At 52.2% G+C, this 18,936-nt stretch overlaps 1 protein-coding gene across 2 annotated transcripts in view; it reads left to right on the forward strand.

Annotated features, from left to right (window-relative positions):
- LRFN2 (leucine rich repeat and fibronectin type III domain containing 2) overlaps positions 1 to 18,936 on the forward strand; it is a 176,786-nt gene that overhangs the window by 83,806 nt on the left and 74,044 nt on the right. The window lies entirely within an intron of this gene.

Genomic DNA, 18,936 nt, shown 5'->3' on the forward strand with positions numbered 1-18,936 from the left:
GTGCTATTTTTTCCCATTTTACAGGTGAAGAAACTGTGGCACAGAGAGCTTTTAAAGACAGGTGCTCCCATAGCTAGTAGGAGGGAGAGCTGGTATCCAAACCTGGGACCTGCCTGGACCACCATCCCAATGGGGTCAGCTGGTCACTCAGCTCATGCAGGGACCAGCTCCCCGCCCAGCATTCCAATTTCCCCTCTGCCAACTCTCTGCTGCCGCTCTGTCCAGCAGGAGGAAAAAAGAGAAACCACACGCAGCCTGAAGTAGAGCCCCACAAAGCCCCCTAAATCCACTCCAATTGTATTTTCTCTCTATCCCTTGGAAAAGAAAAATTGCTGAGCTCCTGCTATTTTCCCTGAAACTATGTAGCAGAAATCTTCTCCTGGGCTCTGACCCTGGGAGTCAGCTTTCCGCCCAAAGCACATTTTTACAGCCAAGTTATTTCTGATTCTTTAAAAGCAAAAGCAAAAGCAAGAGAAAAAAAAAAAAGTGTCTGGAAGGAGCAGGCTCTGTTGTAATGTAATGTCTCAGCAAAAATCCCTGGCTCTGGGCACATGCTTGGCTCCTGTCCTGACCACAGGAGGCTGGGAGGAGTCTTAGGCGGCATGGGGCAAGTGCAAGGCCACGGACAGCCCTTGGCACTTTAATTATTTCAAGGACGTGCTAGCAAGGAGTGGAGATGATGTGGTATTGAAAGGAGAAGAGCGCACAGTCAGGGAAAGGAATGGATAATTTACAGATCTGACTTTGAACTTGGAAGGGACCCACTCCTTATTCTAAATGAGCTACTCCCTGGGGCATGATAAAAATGCTTTGACTTTGGATTTCTACTTAAAAATATCAAGATCTGCATGTGAGATTTTGTGTGTGTGTTTGTGTGTGAGGTTGTTTGGTCTGTTTGTGAGTATGCCTTTATGGGTCAACATAAGGGCAGGACCCACGTTAGCTTTTCTTACTTGCATATCTCCAGCACCAAGCCTGCTTCCTGGAACGAAGCAGGTGCTCAATAAATGTTCGGAGGCTCTTTGAGCACCTGCTTATGTGCGAATGAGTCTGTGTGCAGGGGTTGGAGAGGACTTGTCTGTGCATCTCTGTGGACACAGCACCAGAATGTCATCTCCAGAGAGATGACAGAGATCTTGCTTGCTTCCCTATCCTGGCGTACCCCAGTTGCCAAATGTAGTGCTGGTGTGCGGCTGCATCCCCACTGGGGGAGGGAGCTGCGTATGAGAGATCATGTGTGAGAACCGGGGCCTTTGGATAGCGTGGTACCTGAGAATACGTGGGTTGGGTGTATCTGCGATTGGGAGCAAGTGTACATACTTGTTTGTTAAGAAATGGGGAAAGGCATGTGTAGATAGCCACAGGGTCAGTTACTAGAAGGAGAAACAACAGAGAAGTATCTAGAAATATCTTCATAAATATGTCAGGATTCTCTCCTGCAGGCTCTGGCCTCTCTGCCCATAGCTCTGGCGTGTTTGGATTTGGGTCTTAATTGAAGACCCTTCAACCACGAAAGCAGCTTAGATTCAATTATGAGGAAGGGCCCGAGGGCAGGAGACTGGACTTTTTGGCACAGACACTCATTACTCACTTCCAGCTCTGGAAGAAACTTCGGCTGCCTCTCGTCTCCCATTCCCACATGCAATGCCATTTTTTTCCTCCCACTTAGTCTCTCCAGGCTTCTCTGCCGAGGACAGAGCCTTTGGTGTGGACACAGGTCTGTAGGCATGCCATCATCTAGTCCATGTCCCCTCAGATGGTCTGGACCTCTTCCCTTTGCCTTGTTCCCCCATGGCTTTGGTTCCCCAGCACCCCGGCAGCGGCCCCTGTAAGTGATTCTCTCCTTCCTCAAGGTCAGGTCCATCTCAGGACCGCTCCTCACCAGTAAGGATGACAAATGGCTGTTGTGGTCTGAGACTGGGGAGGTGACATTTCTCTAGCCTTCCAAGAGTCCCCTGTGTGCCCCCTGTTGTTGTCCTGATCTGGGTTTTTTGATCATTTGCACTTCCTAGGGAGCCCAGGGCCCTCTCTGCAAAGGCCATGCATCAATCCTGGGGAAGACAGGAAGGTGGGGTGAGGGGAGGTGTTATGGAAAATCTAGGGCATCTGCACTGCAGAGCCTCCTCCATGGAGCTGTGGAAACTGAGGCATTGTCTAGCACTCAGCTTCCTTTCCTCGCCCCATCCTTCTTCTGTTTTAAGTGTATGCTTTCCTGTCTCCCAGAGACATGATATCATTGTGCATTCTGTGTGGCACAGGGACTTATCAGATGCTAATGTGGTAGTGGGGGACTCCCAGAAAAGGAGAAAAGAGTGCTTAGCCGGCTTCCACCGGAAAACAAAGTCACAGCCTGGTTTGGAAGCAAGTGTCTGGGTGGGGGCAGGGTGAAGGGGAAGCTAGACTGAGGATGGAGCAGAAAAGACCAGAAAGGTCCTTGGGACAAGCAGAGATTGACAGAGCAATGGGCTGGGCCTCAAAGGCTTGGAGGAGACCCTGGAAGAGTAGGGTGCTGGGGTACTCAAGGCTGAGAGCTGAGGAGGAGTCTGCTGGCCAGGGTCAGGGTTAGGAACACCCAGAAGAATGCAGAGGGGGTTCTCTGATGTTGGGACAAGAAACAGGGGCAAGGATGAAAACAAAGGGGAATAGACTTCTGAGCTAGACAGGCAAGTGGGAATGGGACCAGAAGGGTGCCTTTGGGGTGCTATAAACTTGTCTCCTTTTCTGCAGAGTGAGGTAGGGGCCAGAGACTTTGCATGCTGCTTTACAGATTGCAAAGCTCTATCACATCCAATAACCTTGTACTGGCCCCTGGAGGCACATAGGTATTAGAGCTCTTACGTTACAGATCAGGAAGGCACAGAGGGATTAACTGGCTTTTCAAGGTCTGTCAGCAAAGAACTGGAGGTCTGGGACAATTAGTGAGGTCTACTTAATAAGCACCTACTGTGTGCTGGGAGCTTTTTAGGTGCTGGAGTTAGAGTCAGAACCCCGCCCTTAAAGATCTTATATTCTCGCGGGAGGAGGCAAAGAGTGACACACGGTCAGTAAGATGCTTTTCAGTACCTGTAGAAGATAAAATAGATTATGGAAGGCGGTGGCAGATGGTGGGGTGTGTCTCCGGGGAGATGACCCATAAAGTGAGATCTGAATGATGACGGTGGCATTTAAAGATGGGGCAAGGGGAAGAAGAACGGTGTGAGCAGAAGAATTATGAGTGCAAAGACCCCAACGCTGGAATGAGCCATGGCCAGGGTATCCGAAGCCTCCTGACTGAGGGCAGAGCTGGGTGAAGATGAGGCTGGAGGGGTGGCCAGGGGCTGAATCACACGGAGCCTTGCAGCTTTGATCCTCAGTGCAGCAGGAGCCTCGGAAAGGTTTGGAAACAGTACACTGACCTGACCTGATTGCAGTTTAGATAGGTCTCTCTGGCAGTTCTGTGGAGGATAGATTGGAAGTGAGCCAGGAAATCATAGGAAGGAGGGGATTGATGTCTCAGTCCAGGTGAGAGGTGATGGTGGCTTGAGACAGACAGTAGCAGTGGAGGTGCTGAGCAGGGATGGGATCCAGAATAGATTCTAGAGGTAGAGCTAAGAAGATCTAGTGATGGATGGGATATTTGGTGTGAGAGAATGTGAGGAGTCAAGAGCAGCTGGATGGATGGTTGGTAGAGTGTTTTGGAGATGGGAGCGCCTCTGAAGGAGGCAGATGGGGCAAGGGAAGAGAGGATTTATTGTTCTCTGTTGGTTTGAGGTGCTCAGTGGTCATCCAAGTAGAGATGGCAAGTTGTTAAGCTGGCTGTGCAATTCTGACCAAGTCCAGGGGAAAGGTCTGGGCTGGAGATAAAATTTTAAGAATCTCCACCAAGGATATGCAAGGATACAACTGTTATGATCAGCTGGGAAGAGGGTGTAGACATGGGAGCAGAGGGCTGAAGGACAGAGCTAGGGGCAATATGGCGGTAGAGGTCTGGGAACCAACACAGGAATTGGAGAAGGGGCAACGTGTGAGGGTGGGGTCAAACCAAGGGAGTGTGAGGCCAGGAGAGCATCTTGGAAAGAAGGTAGGGTCAACTGAGTCAGATGCCACAGGGGATTGGGTAAGGACAAGACAGAGAATTGGCATTTGGCTTTGCTTTATTAGGAAGTCATTGGTGGCTTTGATCAAAGCCTTGGTCTTGGAGAGATGGGAATGAAGCAGCAGAGATGAGATGAACCAGTAAATCTTATGCTGTGGGCGGGGTGGGGGGGCGGTTAGCCAAGGAAATAGAGGGGCTGGAAGATAATGTGGGGTCAAGGGGAAGATTTTTTCTTTTACGATTGAACTACGAGACACGTTTATCAAGGGGAATGACAGAGAGAGAGAAAGAGAGAGAGAGAGAGAGAGAGAGAGAGAGAGAGAGAGAGAGGTGATGCAGTGGGACAAAGGGAATCATTGCAGGAGAAAGACCCTGAGAAGATGAGACCAGAAAGAATCCTATTCACAAGTAGAGGGCTTGGTCTCAGAAAGCAACAGGGAACTTTCTTCTCCTGTTTCAACAGAAAAGAAGGCAGGAAAGGCGAGAACAGATGCAGGTAGGTGGGTGAACTAGGGGTGAGAGGAAGAGCTGGGTTTCTGATTTCATTGATTTGTCTACGAAGTGTGCATCAAAGCTGTCATCCGGTGAGGGGGGACCAAGCAAAGAGAATGATGATTGCAAGAAAGTTTTGAAATAATTTTCTTGGATAGTTAGAAAGCAAATTTACTAGGCAAGTACAGTACCATTACCTGGCAGCAAAAGGTATGCATCATCATAAATCTGAACCAGTCCACAGGGCCGTGTGATATTCTCTATAGGTTTCTAGACGGCAGTCGGCTGACGGGCTACAGGTGCCGAGTAAGTGGATAGTTTGATTTAACCAGGGTTGTGGTCTGTGAAATCTGGGCTGAGTAATGAAGGAAAATAAGTGTTTGGTTGATAGTGAGCAAGGTGAATGTGGACCAAGGGGTTTCAGCAGGTGGGAGAATTGTTAGCATAGGAGTAGGATCCTTGAAGTGAAGAATTTAGAGAGGCAGTTATTGGTGATGATGAGGTCTAGGATGTAGCCAAGTGCTGGGAAGGTTGAGAAGGAAAGGAAAATATTTGGGGGGACCCTGGGAGGCTCAGTGGTTGAGCCTCTGCGTTCGGCTCAGGTCGTGATCCCAGGATACTGGGATCGAGTCCCAAATCAGGCTTCCCCCCAGGGAGCCTGCTTCTCCCTCTGCCTATGTCTCTGCCTCTCTCTGTATGTCTCTCATCAATAAATAAACAAAATCTTAAAAAAAAAAAAGTCTTTGGTGCCAGAGGGCGTGGTCAGTGAACAGACCAGGGTGTCCAACAGATCATCTGCCGGGGCACTAAAGGTGTTGAGAATGATGGCCAGAATAGCAGTTGGAGACAGAGAGAGAGTACATACACCAAGAGTTGAGGTTACCAATTGGCTATTGGAATTTCAAAGGCATCTAGTAAAATGGTTTTAAAAGGATTTGGAAGCCTCTCACCTCTTGTTTGGAGGAAGCATTTTGAGGCAGCTTGGACAAACAGCAGAAATGCAAGTATAGCTACTGTTTTCAAACAGGGTTGAAGTAAATAGAGCCCCTTCCTCTCACCTCCACCCTGGGCGGCAGGGCGGGCATGGGGGGGGTACGACTTTGAAAAGGCTCCGTGGAACCTTCCATGGCATACAGTTAGAAAACCACTGATTGGATCCAGTGACCCTTGTTTTACATATGAGTAATAAGAGTGCTGTTTATCCAAGGTCCCCTGGGTGGCTAGGAGCAGAGCCAAGAACAGAGCCGGGTGTCCTGCCTCCCCCTGGACCTGGACTCCACCACCCCTGCACACCTGCTTTCCCATTCTCTGCTGCTTTTCCTTGAGCTTTCTACCACAGCTCGTGAGCACAGGACTGGCCACAGCATTAGCAGGAAGCTCCTCACCAGCCCATCCCCAGGGTGGTCCAGCTCATTCTGACTGGCCTTTCCTGAACTATCGGATAACACTGTCCCATCATCCCAGGCCAGGTGGTTGGGCTCAAGTGAAAGCTGTGCAGAGATGGCTGAGGGACACCCAGCTACAGGGTCTGCCCTTGAGGGGCCAGATCTGGGGCCAAAGATGATCTGCAACCAGGGACTTGGCCATGATCAGGCTCCTAAAGCCTGGGCTGGATATGGGTGCTAGAGGATGGACCCACAGGCTGGAAGTCAGTGTCCAGGGGTGAAGCCAGCTCCCGGCTAAGTGGACTACCCAAGCAAGACATCATTGCAGTCAAGAGACAGAAGCCCTCTTTGCAAGGCGGTGGGAGAAAAACCAGACTGCAGGAGATGGGAGAATCAGAGGAGGTAGGGAGACAGGGTTGAGGATTTCCAGAGATGCCACAGAGCACGGGGGATTTTATAGGTCCTCCTGGGCCTCACCTGTGGTAAGGAAAGTGCTGGACAGGACTCTATGGGGGAGCATATCTAGACTAGCAGGTCAAGCCTAGTAAGGGTGGACATGGCGGCAGAAGGCAGTACTCAACACCCGCTGGACATCCTTTCCTGATTCTGAGCCCTCTGCTGCTGTGCAGTGGAACCCCACCCAACCCGGTATGTGGGAAACAGCATCTGTGCCCCTGGGGAGGGGTGGTAAGCGTTAAATGGGCCTCATGCTTTCTGTTTCCTGGCAGCACATATTAGCTACTACTTGATGTCTTAGAGGGTGTACATTGCCTTATTATCGTCCACCTTCCATACCAGCCTTAGACAGGACGCTCCCCCAAGGCAAGGAGTTTGGTTTCCCTGTGCTTTCAGATCTGCCCGGCTGGGCCCCCAGCAGAGGAGGTGGCCCTGACCACCTGGCCGCCTGCTGTGATGCTCACACCTTCCCTGAGAACCTGGCTGTTGCAGGCCCCAGGGCTTGTGAGCAGTGCTGGGCCGCTGGAAACTCCAAGCCGGTCGTATCAAGGCCGATAAGCTTCAGTAAGTGGCTCTAAAGATAATCAATTGTTTTCATTCTGAGCGAAACAACCAGTTCCAAGGAACCTCTATTTAAAAACCGCACACATACACATACGCCAGATCTATCTTTTGTTAAATTGTTGCACATGCTGATCTGATTTGACCTGGCAGGTTTAATATGCTTCCTCTGAGTGCCAGAGAACAGGCTTGGGGAGGATGGAGGGGGATGAGGAGAGAGTGCCAGGGGGGTGGGAGGGGCAGCTGAGCAGGAAGGAGAGGAGGATCTGCAGCTGACAAGGAGGCAGGAACCTCACCTTCTGGCTGTACCCAACTTTGGGACGCAGGTGAGGGCTCCCCTCCCCTGTGGGAAATCCTACCCTCTTGCTTCTCCTCCTCTTCCTCCTCTTCCACTGGTCTAAGAGAATTAGTGGCCTGGCTGGGAAGGATCTTAGATCAAAGGGTCCAAATCCTTGATTTTCCCGGGAGGAAAACAGACACTCAGGGTAAGCTGCTTATACAAAGTCACCCAGCAAAATAGTGGCAGGGTGGAGCCAGGGCCTGGGACATTAGAAGTCTACCTGGTGCTCTTTCTAGGAGTTGCTGGAGCGAGGGAATCTCATCTCTTCCACAAGGTGGAGGCCTGGGCAAGGGCAAGGGCAAGGGCACATCTTTCTCCTCCCTGACTTCCAGGCACACCATGAGATGGGCACCCAGCAAACCAGTGAACGTTGTTAAATGAGTAAAGAGAGAGGTCCATCAGGTCCCAGGATGGGGATGGAGATCCAATGGGCAGGGAATGGAGCAGCCTGGGCAGATCAGGCCCCAGAAAGAACACGGGAGCAGCAGTTTTGAAGATAAGGCGGGTCGTGCCCCTTCTCTGCTCCAGATCCTGCACTGGCTTCTGAGTTTGCTCACGATAAAAGCCAAAGTCCTAATGATGGCCTGCAAGGCGACGAGAAGGGAGAGGGGTGGCAACAGGCAGGGCGGGATCACGTAGAGCCTTGCTGCCTCCCACCCCAGCCTTGTGGGCAGAGGAGGGAGCCTGATGCCCATCATCTGAGCCAGGGAGCGGTGAGTCCTCTGATGTTCCTGTCCTGGCAGGCCTAGGTGCAGTGGGTAGCTGCCTAGGGACCCTGCAGCACCAGCCCTGGTGCATTCCAGAAAGAGGGCAGGGAGCAGGCAAATACGGAGAAGCACAGGTCTGAGGAGGGCCACAAAAGCAATTCCTTCATGCGACAGGTGAGAGTGTCTTGAAACTCAGTCCAGGGACGAACAACTCCACAGAGGAGCTGCAGGTGCCCTGGGGGGCTGGGGCTTGGCAGGGTGGGGTGACCCCTTCCTCTCTCCCCAGGGCCGCTGTCGCTGCCTCTGTGCTCCTCCTTTATCTCCCTACGCCTGCGCTAGCCTGAAGCATGGACACGCCATAAATAACAGTAATAAAGAGTCCGGGCCGAGCGAGATGATTTTAGGAAATTACATTTTTGAAAAGGTTAATCCTTCCATCTCCCCACTTGCACTCCAATCTGGAGAGGCAAATGTGGATTAATTGGTCCCATCTCCTCCCTGGCCTCCGCGGGACACTGACAAGACGTTGGCTCCCTCTGGGCCTGGCCCGGCCCGCAGGCAAGCGGGAAGCAGCTGGCCTGAGCCCTCCCCTGGCCCCTGGAGCTGGGACCCTCCTTCCCCGGCAGGCTGGTAGGCTCGGGGCCAGCTGGAGCCCTCCCTTCGCTGCCCATGCCATCCCGACCCCCGCGGCGGCGCAGTCCCACGGGTGGCTTCGCAGCTTCCCTGGAAGTCCTGGCAGACGGAGAGACAGACGGGAGGGACAGGAGAGGGGGCCCCCAGAGAGGTTTCAGGAAGTGGCCGCGGAGGGCAGCATGCTGGAGGAGCAGATGTGGGTGAGGTGGTCCAAGTGGGGAGCCTGAAACCGGGGGTCCCCAGCACATGCATGGAGTGGGCAGGAGGGGTGAGTCAGGGAAGGGAAACGAATGGAGACAGATGGACAGACAGATGTGAGGGAGGAGTCGGGAGCCGGTGGGCAGACTTTCTTCCTGGTCTCTCTACTTTCCACCTTTTCATTGTGATTTTTCCCCAAATCAGGCAGAGGAAGTGGCGGGGGTGGGGGGTGGGGGTGGGACTGGGTGGGGACAGACCCTGAGGGAAGTCATTTACCTTGACAGGAGGCCAGGAGAATGGGAAAGGAGCCTTTCCTTGGAGCTCAGAGTGTGACCTGTGTCCTCTCCCACTTCTCTCCTTCCCAAGGGGACCTTCCCTGTGTCCTCCTTGTGTCCCCAGGGCCCTCCGTGGGCTATCCACCTCTCCTCCCCTTCCCTTCCTCTCTGTCTTGAATGCCTGGCCTCCTCTACCAGGCAAAGCTGGGGTGGTGTCCCTGGCTGCCGCTCTTAGCTATGCCACCTCAGTCAGGCACTGCCCTACTCTGGGCCTCAGTCTTCTCATCGGTGAAGCGTAAGAGGTTGGACAGGCTTGTTTAAAGTTCCTTATAGCGCTGAAGTGTGGGGAGTGTCGGGTGTTTGGGGAAACGGAGGTGCTCTGGTGTTTGACTGTGTGGGGATTTTATTTTGGTGGGAGATCATTGCTGGTTTGCAAGTACTATAAAGTGGACCAGCAGGGAAACAGAGAGGGCAGCGGAATAGAGGCATGCTGCGTGGAGGTGTCTGTCTGTCTGTCTCTGGGCGCTGTGAGGTGTGTGTGCCTCTGTGTGTTGCAGGGTGCTGGTGGCAGGGGGAGGGGGGGATGTGCCAGCAGGTTCTTCTTGTGTGGCTGAGTCCATTCCTTTCTTGGGTTTGCTCCTAGCATTTCACACTCCCCAGGGTGAGTCTGTATCCTAGTCATGACCTAGCCCACCACCCTGAAGCCTTGGGGGATATGGAAGTGGACCTGCTCTCAAGGAGACCGAGGAGGTGAGACTCCATACAGGGAGTGTTTCACCTTCAAGACCAGACCAGGGAGCTTGTGCCATAATTGGAATTACCCCTAATCTACAATGGTACAAAGAGGAAGCATTTAGTCCACCAGAGGGTTGAAGGGATCAAGGGGGGCTTCCTGGAGGAGGAGACATTGAAACATAGATTGATTATGCACTAAGAGTCACAGGAGGCTAGACAAATGGCTCAGTCAAGAGACTGAGTGACAGGCAGGTGCCGCAAAGATGGGGGGACAAGTAGAGGGTTGATCCATCATAGGACTATGCTTCAGGCAGGTATGATAAGAGAGACTTCCCTTACAGGAAGTGAGACTGAGAAGAGGGGTGGCTTTGTTTCAGCAGAACAGAGGAGGCAGAGGAGTGGTGTCAGGAGGCAGAGGAGTGGTGTCAGGGAGGAACAGGGCATAGGGAATGGCAGATGGGGCATGGGTGGGGAGGGGACAGGCAGGCGGCTGTCAGATAGAGCCCCTGCTGCCTGGTGGTCCTAGAGAAGTAAGGGGTAGGCTGGAGAGAATATTCAGCCTCCCTGGCACCCTCTTCTTGTGGCTCCTGATGGGGCCAAGCCACCTATTTCCAGACGTGGGTCCCCTCCTGACAGGCGCTCTCCCCGTTTATTCCTGTTCAAAGAGCGGGGAAGACCTATTTCCCTCCCGAGAGCCTATTTATTCTGCTTTCTCATTTTCCAATCCAGTGACTTTACAGCTTTTTTTTTTTTTTTTTTTTTTCCGTTTGGCTTCATCTTCCCAACAAGAGGAACTATTCCTTTTCCTTCTCGAGCCCCAGCTGGGGAAAAACTAGGGCTGCTACTCTGGCTGGGAAGCCTGGGGCCTGCTGTGCACCAGCCAAGGGGGGTCTGGGGGCCCCATTCTCCATTCCAGGCTCTATAAGGCTGAGATGTTAGCTTACACCAGAGCTGCTTACCCTCTCACTGCCCTGCAGCACCAGAGCCATCGAGAAGTGGGGTTTGGATGAGACAAAGAGAGGACCTGAGGTAGAGAGGAGTGGAGAGCCAGGGAGGGTGGGTAGGATTCCCAGTATGGCAATGGCTGGTAGGCCTGGGGCCTCCTCTGCTCTGCTCCTATCATCTCTCTTTCCCCACTCCTAAGGGCCATCCCTAATCTTCACCATCCCCTGATCCCACCACCCTTGGATTTGCACTAATCGGTGGGATTTGAAACCCACTGATTGCTTGCTACATATATCATGGTTCCTTGGGCTTCTGGCCATCCCTTCTCACCCTCATCTTTTAAAAATAAGTGGTCCTACACCTTTCACAACTCTCTGCTCACCATTCATCCCTTCCATTGACCTTCTCGGGCTACATTCATTTTGCAGAGGTGGAAGGGTAGCCTCTGTGAGTTGTCATTTCCTGGGATGAGGAAGACTTGCAGAAGCAGAGGCTCCTGGGGGAGGAGGGTTGCATGTTTATGACCCTGTTAGGTGTGGGATGCCTGTGAGATATCCTGCTGAAGATGTCCTGAGAATCCAATTGTGAGGCTGGAGCTCAGGGTGAGGCTGGGTCTGGGGACATAGACTTGTGATTCATCAGCATACGATGGTATTTCCCCAAGGGAAAGGGAATAAGTAAAGAAAAGAGAGGGCCCAGAAGGGCCTGGGATACTAAAATGTTTCGTTGAAATACCCAGAAATGAGACTAAGCAAGACAGGCCAGAGACGAAGGGGCAACCAGGAGCCTGTGGCCTCTGTTTCCAGTATCTTCTCAATGTGGCTGGTCCCTGGTGGTCTTCAGGTCACTTCGCATTTTGGGCTCATATCCTCATGGAACAGACGAGACAGAACACAGACTGAATCAGAATCTCAGCCCCACCCCAGCTATGTGGCCTGGAGCAACTTATTTTGTCCCTCTGAGCCACATTTCCTCATGTAGCATGCAGAAAATTCAACAAAACCCATGAAACACCTGGCACCTAGTAGCCACTCCATAAATGTCAGTTCTCCTTCCCCTCCTTACTCTTCTTAAAATAAACCACCGTGGTATGCATCATCTCAGAAGGAAGTCCTGTAGAGTTTGAGATATTTGTCTTTAAATACACTATCTTACACTTGCCCACACCGAATCTCATCTGTCACTTTCCTGCCCACTCACACACACCCTTGTGGGATTCTGTAGTGTGTATCCCCATTGGCTTGACATTTCACTTCCCCCAAAAAACTTAGTGCCATTTGCAGATTTCCAGCTCTCACTGTGTACGCCGTCTTCCAGATGATTTATTAAAATTTCAATTGAGATGCTCCTTCCTAACCACGGGGCACCTCTGTTGGCTGTTCTCTACCCAGAGAAGTTCCTGGCATGTCTCCAACATCCTGCTCATTTCTAACCCAGGAACAGTTCCACTGAAATGCATGCCTGCCACCCCAGAGGCCCTCTGTAAACCTGAATGAATCCCCCTAGGAGGCCTTGTTACCTGCTAAGTTCCCCAAAAAAGTCTTTGTGCTTTGGGGATTAGGCGTCCTACCCTTTTCAGGGACACATCCATTCTTCTTGTTAGGATCAGAAACTGAAACTCATCAGTCCATGGGTCTGAAGTCTCTTCTAAGATTACTCTTGTGGGGATTGTAGTCTTACTGGGTCTTGCTTATTACCCCCTTGACTCCACCATTTCAGTTCATAACTGCTTCCATAACCACCCTCTGCATCTTTGGTTTAAGGGCCTTCTCTGGCCACTGGGGCACACTCTGCCCAGGCAGGTACACAGGCCAGAAGTGCTGAGGAATTTCACTGTGAGAACAGCTCTCAAACGCTGACTGGTGGGCCCTCCAATCCCAACGCCCTAACCCCTCAGCAGGGAGAGCCCTGACAAGGTCCCAGTGGGACCAAGCTCTAGTTGTCCACCATTGCAACATGCTTAAGAACACATCTTTTATTAGCTGCCCTCTCTTCCCTACCTCACTTCCTCGACACCCGCCCTATGTTTTCAGGGACCACCTCCCCAATAAACTATGTGCCCTTGAATCCTTATCTCTGAGTCTTCTTCTGGGAGAACTTAACCCTAGACACTCTGGCTCATTGGCTCGTGATAATCAAGGGTTTTTGAGCTGCAGCCAGCCTTATTTCACCTTGTGTTCTTTCCAGGGCTTAAAGTCCAGCCCCTGGGCATACTCTACACCAAGAGTTCTCCCCAATGCTGGTCCGCAACCTGCCTTGGTCCATGACCTTGTGGAGGGCTGGACTAGACTTCTCCTCTGGGTTGGGGCATTTCCGAGTGTTGCTGTCAATGTTGGAAGAGTTTATCTTGTCACTGGCTGCATTGTCTGCTGATTTATCTCTATCCAGGGGAGTGGGGCCCAGCTGCAGACAGCAAACATATTGAGTAAATTCCTAATGAACTGATTACTCAGCTTAGCATTTTAACTGCAGCATTAAGCACCCTCTCACCCTCATAAACATGTTGAACTACTGAAGGGATTATGGCTTCCAGGCTGGCCACTCTGTCACTGGGAAAAATTAATCTTGAGATTTAATCAAAGCGAAGACCACAAACTGCGGTAGGGATGGGCCTTTTTCTTTCCATGATGCCCAAGAGATGGTAGGGAATTCATAGATTCCTCTGACTTGCTAGTGACCTTGAGATGTCATCTGCTCCATCCTCCTATGTCTGTATGTGCATAGACTCTCTTGGCCTGATGGTTGAAACCTTTTCTAGACATGATCCAGCTGAGAAGTACCCTTTTATGGATAGGAGAGTACACCCAAGTGGAAGAAGGTCATGACCTTTCCTACAGCAAATTCCTAAGGTTGGAATGCAGTGCAGAAGGCAAATGCAAGATTCTTGCCTATTCTTAGCCTCTTCTGTTAGGGATTCACTGTGACCCTCAGATCCTCACCTGGGAGCTTTTAGAGTAGCCAAGCCCATATTTGGACACTCATAGCATCCTCTCCAGGCTTCCCCACCTCCCCTAACCTCTGTCAGGTTCTGTGTATTCAGGCTGAGGAGTGAGTGTGGTTGGCAGAACGTATCTGTGCAGCTCTCACTTGGGCGCACTTGTCAGTGTGTGAGGCCAGAGGGGTCTGCGAGGACTGTGTCCTCCAAGAAAGGGACCAGATGTTGGATTCCACGGCTGGAACTTCGTGGTCTTAGTTCAAACATGCTCATGGGTAAGCCTGAGTAACTGGTAAGCAGCCGCTGAGAACAACTATCTGGTGTCTGGTTCCCGAAGGAGAAGAGGGCCTGGGGCAGGGGGGGATATGTGGCTCCAGAGAGCCCTAGGTCCTAGACTCTCAGAGTACGGTCCTCTGAGGCAGTCCTGGTCATCTAGGCTCTTACTATCTGCAGGTAGTGTTGGGACAGCTAGGAATGCAGCATCTGTGGCCTCCCCCAGACCTCTTGTAGCAGGACCTTTTTCCTGGAATCTCAGGTGGTTGGAGCGTGCACTAAGCATAAAGTGTGTGGGCCGAGCCATCTAGAGAGGCTGCTCTGAATTATGAAGGTGGCGGTGGAGCCAGTGAAGGGCCATCCCTTCGCAGTTAGGACCTGTGGTGGAACAGCTGAGAATCAGAGTAGCCAATAGCCAGGGACGGTGAAACATTGATGAGCCGTCACGGGCAGAGGCCTCCGGAGATGAGAGTTCTCGGCCAGCTCTTTCCCTCGACCTGTCACCACACTGTGTCCCTGTCAGGGCCTGCTGTCTGCCGGCTAGTAAATCCTTGCTCTGGAAATGTGAGCGTGTCCTTGGCAGTAGGGAGGCAGTTGGCGTAGCCTCTCCTCTCTGCTTGAGAAGGGGAGATGAGAGGGGTAGCCAGGCCCCGGCCTCCCGGAGATGGCATGGGCAGCAGGAAGCCTCTCACTGAACCCCCTGGTACAGGTTGTGCCAAAGGAGGCAGAGTTGTGCCAGCTGCGCATGCTGAGACAGCCCCACGCCTGGCAGGGAGAACCGAGAAGACAGCTACCCTCCCTGAGTCAGGCGCCCCGATAGACTCAGGAGGAGGGAGGTGGGAGAGACTGTGGGTAACCCTGTCCTTGGGATATAATGGGAGAACCCGTCTCAAAGCTAACAGAGACACTAGCAAAGGAAGGAAGCCCAGACCTCTGAGCTCCCAGGCCTCCTCTCCCCCTCCCCCTTCTGTGTCACATGCACATCATAGAGTGGTTTCCCCTCATTTCCTGCCACTCCTTGGTTTTTGGAGATGCAAACTCAGGATGGTGATGGTAAAGGGTCCCAAGGATGATAAAATGAGCTGATATGTGGAAAGCTTCTCAAATAGAGTCTGGCACACTGCAAGTGCTCAATAAATGCTCTCCCTGGCCATCACTCCTGTTCTTGTGCTCTCACTGGCTCTCCATCAGAGGCCAAGGCTGTCCCCTCTGAAGACGGGACCTCCCCCACCCACTTTCCCATGAAGCCCTGTGACCCTGGGAAGGATGGAGGCCTTGCGGGTGTTGCTGGCTCCGCTGGCTGAGTCAGCAGTGATGCCGGGGGACGCAGGAACAGAGGGAGGGCTGTGGAGAAGAAGAGAGAGAAGCCAAGTGGGTTCACGGAGACGTGGATGACAGAAGGGGGTGGAAACAATGGGAGGCAGAGAGGAAGGAAGGAATGTCCTTACAGCATCTAGTGTGGACCAGGTTTTGCACAGTGGTGCCCCATAGCTAAGCCTTAGTCATCCATGTTGTGGATGGGGACGTGAGGCTCTGAGAGGTGAAATAACTTGTCCCAGGTCAGGGTAACCAGGTCTCACAGAGTCTTCCTTCTCAACTACCCTGGAGCCTTCTGGGCTTTGGAGGATGAAGAGAGAGCTCCAGAGAACAGAGGAAGCTGCAGCAGGGACAGGGAGCCAGCGGTGCAGTGGGTATGGCCCCTCGGGCGGCTCAGGCAGGTCCCAGCGCCCCTGGCAGGCCTGTGCCACCCGGGAGCTCATTACTGTCACTTAGCCGCCTGTGTGCCGGGCTCCTCTGAAGGGCTCCTCCACCGGAGCACAGCAGGCTCCCATCTGCCCACCCCTCCTGCAGGAACAGGACCAACAGGAGGCTGGGCTGGGGGACCTCTGAGGGCCGGCAGAGGTGGGGCGCTGAGATGGGCAGAGTGAGGGCCAGGCAGAGGGCCAGGCAGGCGAGGGGGGTGGGGAGGGGGGAGGCTGCCAAGGCCGCTGGAGGGAGCTGAGACTTCAGAGAAGCTGGCAGGTGTCTCCATGGCAACCACAGACCAGTGACATCTTTGAGAAAGAAAAAGGACAACAAGTTTGAAGATTTTATTTGCTGTTTTTGTACTTTGCCAGGAGAAGGCTGGGTAGGCAAGTGAGGTGGGGTATCAGAGGCAGCCTCCCCCCGCCCCGAGGAAGGTAGCAGAGGCTCCTTCACGTAGGCTCCAGGACCGCCAGGCTGTGGTCCTGGTGCTGGTCCCTCTGCACTCTGGCTTCTAAGTCCTGGGTTGAGATCTGGACACTCCACAGGGCTTGTCAGCCAGGTCTGTTCTAAGCAAAGTAACGCACAGAGAAGCCCACTTCAGACGTAGGCCCACCAGGAGGAGGGAATTACAGAGGTCAAGAAGCGTTTCCACTTCTCATCTTCATCTACACAGCATTTGACACGCATCCATGAGGGATGACCACGGGAGACCAAAGTTCAGACTCCAGACTCACACTGCCTGACTCCACAGCCCCATCATCCCTTCTAGCTGCATGGGGAAGCTAGTTACCAACTGTGCCTCAGTTTCCTCTCGGGCAACCAGGCTAATAATGATATCTACTTCTCCAGGTTGTTGGAAGGAGCAAATGAGTCAGTGTAAGTAACACACTTCAGATGGTTTCACTGCTTTGGCCTGCCCTGGGGCTGCATGGCTTCTGTAGTCTCAACTTTGGGGCTGGGGAGCTGAGCCTCTGGATGGCTCCCCTGTGGGCCTGAACTCCCAGCCACCCCTATCTTCCCGCCCCCTGCATAGGGACCTCTCATACCTGGGCACTGCCATCTTGATCTTGCCCAAAGAGCCTCCAGCACATTCACTGGCTATCTGGAAGGGAGAGGAGGAGAGTCCCCTTCCCTATGCCTTTCCAGGCTACCCTGGGCCCTCATGCACACCTAGAGGTGCTCAGCGTTGGGTTCTTCGAGCGGCTTTCCATCCCTGGCATTGTGAAGATTCTGAGCAAGAAAAATCCGCAAAAAAAAAACAACCACATACTTGATTTTGATCCTCAGAGGAGGACCTGTCTGCACTGATGAGAGTGTGAACCAGAGACTGCCTTTCAATAAGTAGTTTCCTTCCTCCCAGACCCAAGCCCTCAGAAGACTTGTTTTCCTGAACAGACCCAGACACTTGTCAGGGACCTATCAGCGATTGGCCACTCATTCAAATTAGCATGGCAGTTGCAAATAACATTTAAATGCTCTAGAAAGGGTCTCTATGGATGTTTTCTCCAGAATTTTTTTTAAATTTACTTTTTTAAAGATCTTATTTATTTATTTGAGAGGCAGAGAGAGTGAGAGACAGAACAAGCAGGGGAGGGGTAGAGGGAGGAGCTGACTCCCTGCTGAGCAAGGAGCTCCGATGCAGAACCAGATCCCAGGACCCTGGGATCCTGACCCGAGCCGAAGGCAGGTGCTTAACCAGATCCCAGGACCCTGGGATCCTGACCCGAGCCGAAGGCAGGTGCTTAACTAAGTCACCCAGGTGCCCTTCCCAGAATGGTTTTAATCTTTCCCCTCTAGTATAGGGGATATTGTTTTAGGTTCCATCTTAATTTCTATGAATTTCAGAGTAATTAAGTTTTACAGTCAGTGCCCAACCAACAGTATGCTATTCCTCTAAATCCAAATAAGAACTTCATTTGGTGAGTGCTTATATGTTCCACTAGGCCCCATCTGAGAGTTGGGGGTCTATGTTAGCCATAATTCCTAGTCACAGTTCTGCAGTATAGACTGTCTTATCCTTATTTCCAGGGCAGGAATATGGGGCCCAGGGGCCGTGGACTCATTTAAGATCACACAGTGAGCAGACCAAGGAGTCAGGCTTCAAATCTAAGGCCACCCAGCATCTTGATATGATCTCTGACTTACAGGGCAGCCTACATGGTGATTAAGAGCCTGCACTCCTGACCAGTCAAGTGGGACCAAATCCCAGCTTTACCAGCATCTAGCTGTAGGAAACCACCATTTCCTCATCTGAAAAATCAAGGATAAAACTTCTAACCTGGTGCCGTTAAAAAAGCAAATGAGTGAGTACATGCAGAATTCTGAGAACAAAGCCTGGTATACAGTAAGTGCTGAATCAGTGTGTGATTTCATCCTTCCTCCTAGACCATGAGGCTTCCATACATGGCTCTGGAGAAGGGAAGTGGCTACATCAATTCTTAAGAGTCCTTGAAAATTTCCTAGAAGTAGGCCTTTAAAAAAAAAAATCACAGGTTTTAAGCCAAAACTATTTTCCCAAACTTATTTCTCAGCAGCACAGATTCTTGGGCTGGCAGGGCCTCACACGGTAGAGAGAAGAAAGAATGTACAGCCAGATGGACCAGGAGTAAAACACAAGCTCCGCCCTTCACACAGGCATGACCTTGGCATGCTCTTGCACCTGCCTGGATCACCAGGCTGGCTCAGGGACGAGGACAGGGTCAGCAGCCCCCACCCAGACCAGTCTTAACCACGAACTTGCTGAAATCTTGCCCTACCTCTCGGCTTCCTTACCTATAAATCAAAGAGCTAGCAACCCAGGCCCAGGCTTATGCCCCATCCCCACCCCAAAGCGCCCCCAACCCAGAGTGCCTCTCAGAGTCCTGGGTGGCAGCCCCAGATGCTCCTGGCAGGAAGGAGATAGGAGAGAGACTCCTAGTAATTCTAGAAAGTGAGAGCTAGAGGAGGTCTGAGAAGGTTGTTATGTGGTGCACTCCCCATTTTACAGATGAGAATGCTGAGACCACAGTCAGGGGCGGGAGGGTGTCCCTGTCCAACGTGAGAGCTGGAACCAGACCCTCTCTGTTCTGCCTTGTAATCTCAGTGCCCTGGACACTGTATCAGCTCGGGAGTGTGAAATCTGACACCCCTCCTGGGTTTTCACTACTTGTCAGCTTGAGCAAAACGAATCATCCCCAGTGT

The sequence above is a fragment of the Vulpes lagopus genome, chromosome 1, assembly GCF_018345385.1.
Source record: "Vulpes lagopus strain Blue_001 chromosome 1, ASM1834538v1, whole genome shotgun sequence".
NCBI lineage: Eukaryota > Metazoa > Chordata > Mammalia > Carnivora > Canidae > Vulpes > Vulpes lagopus.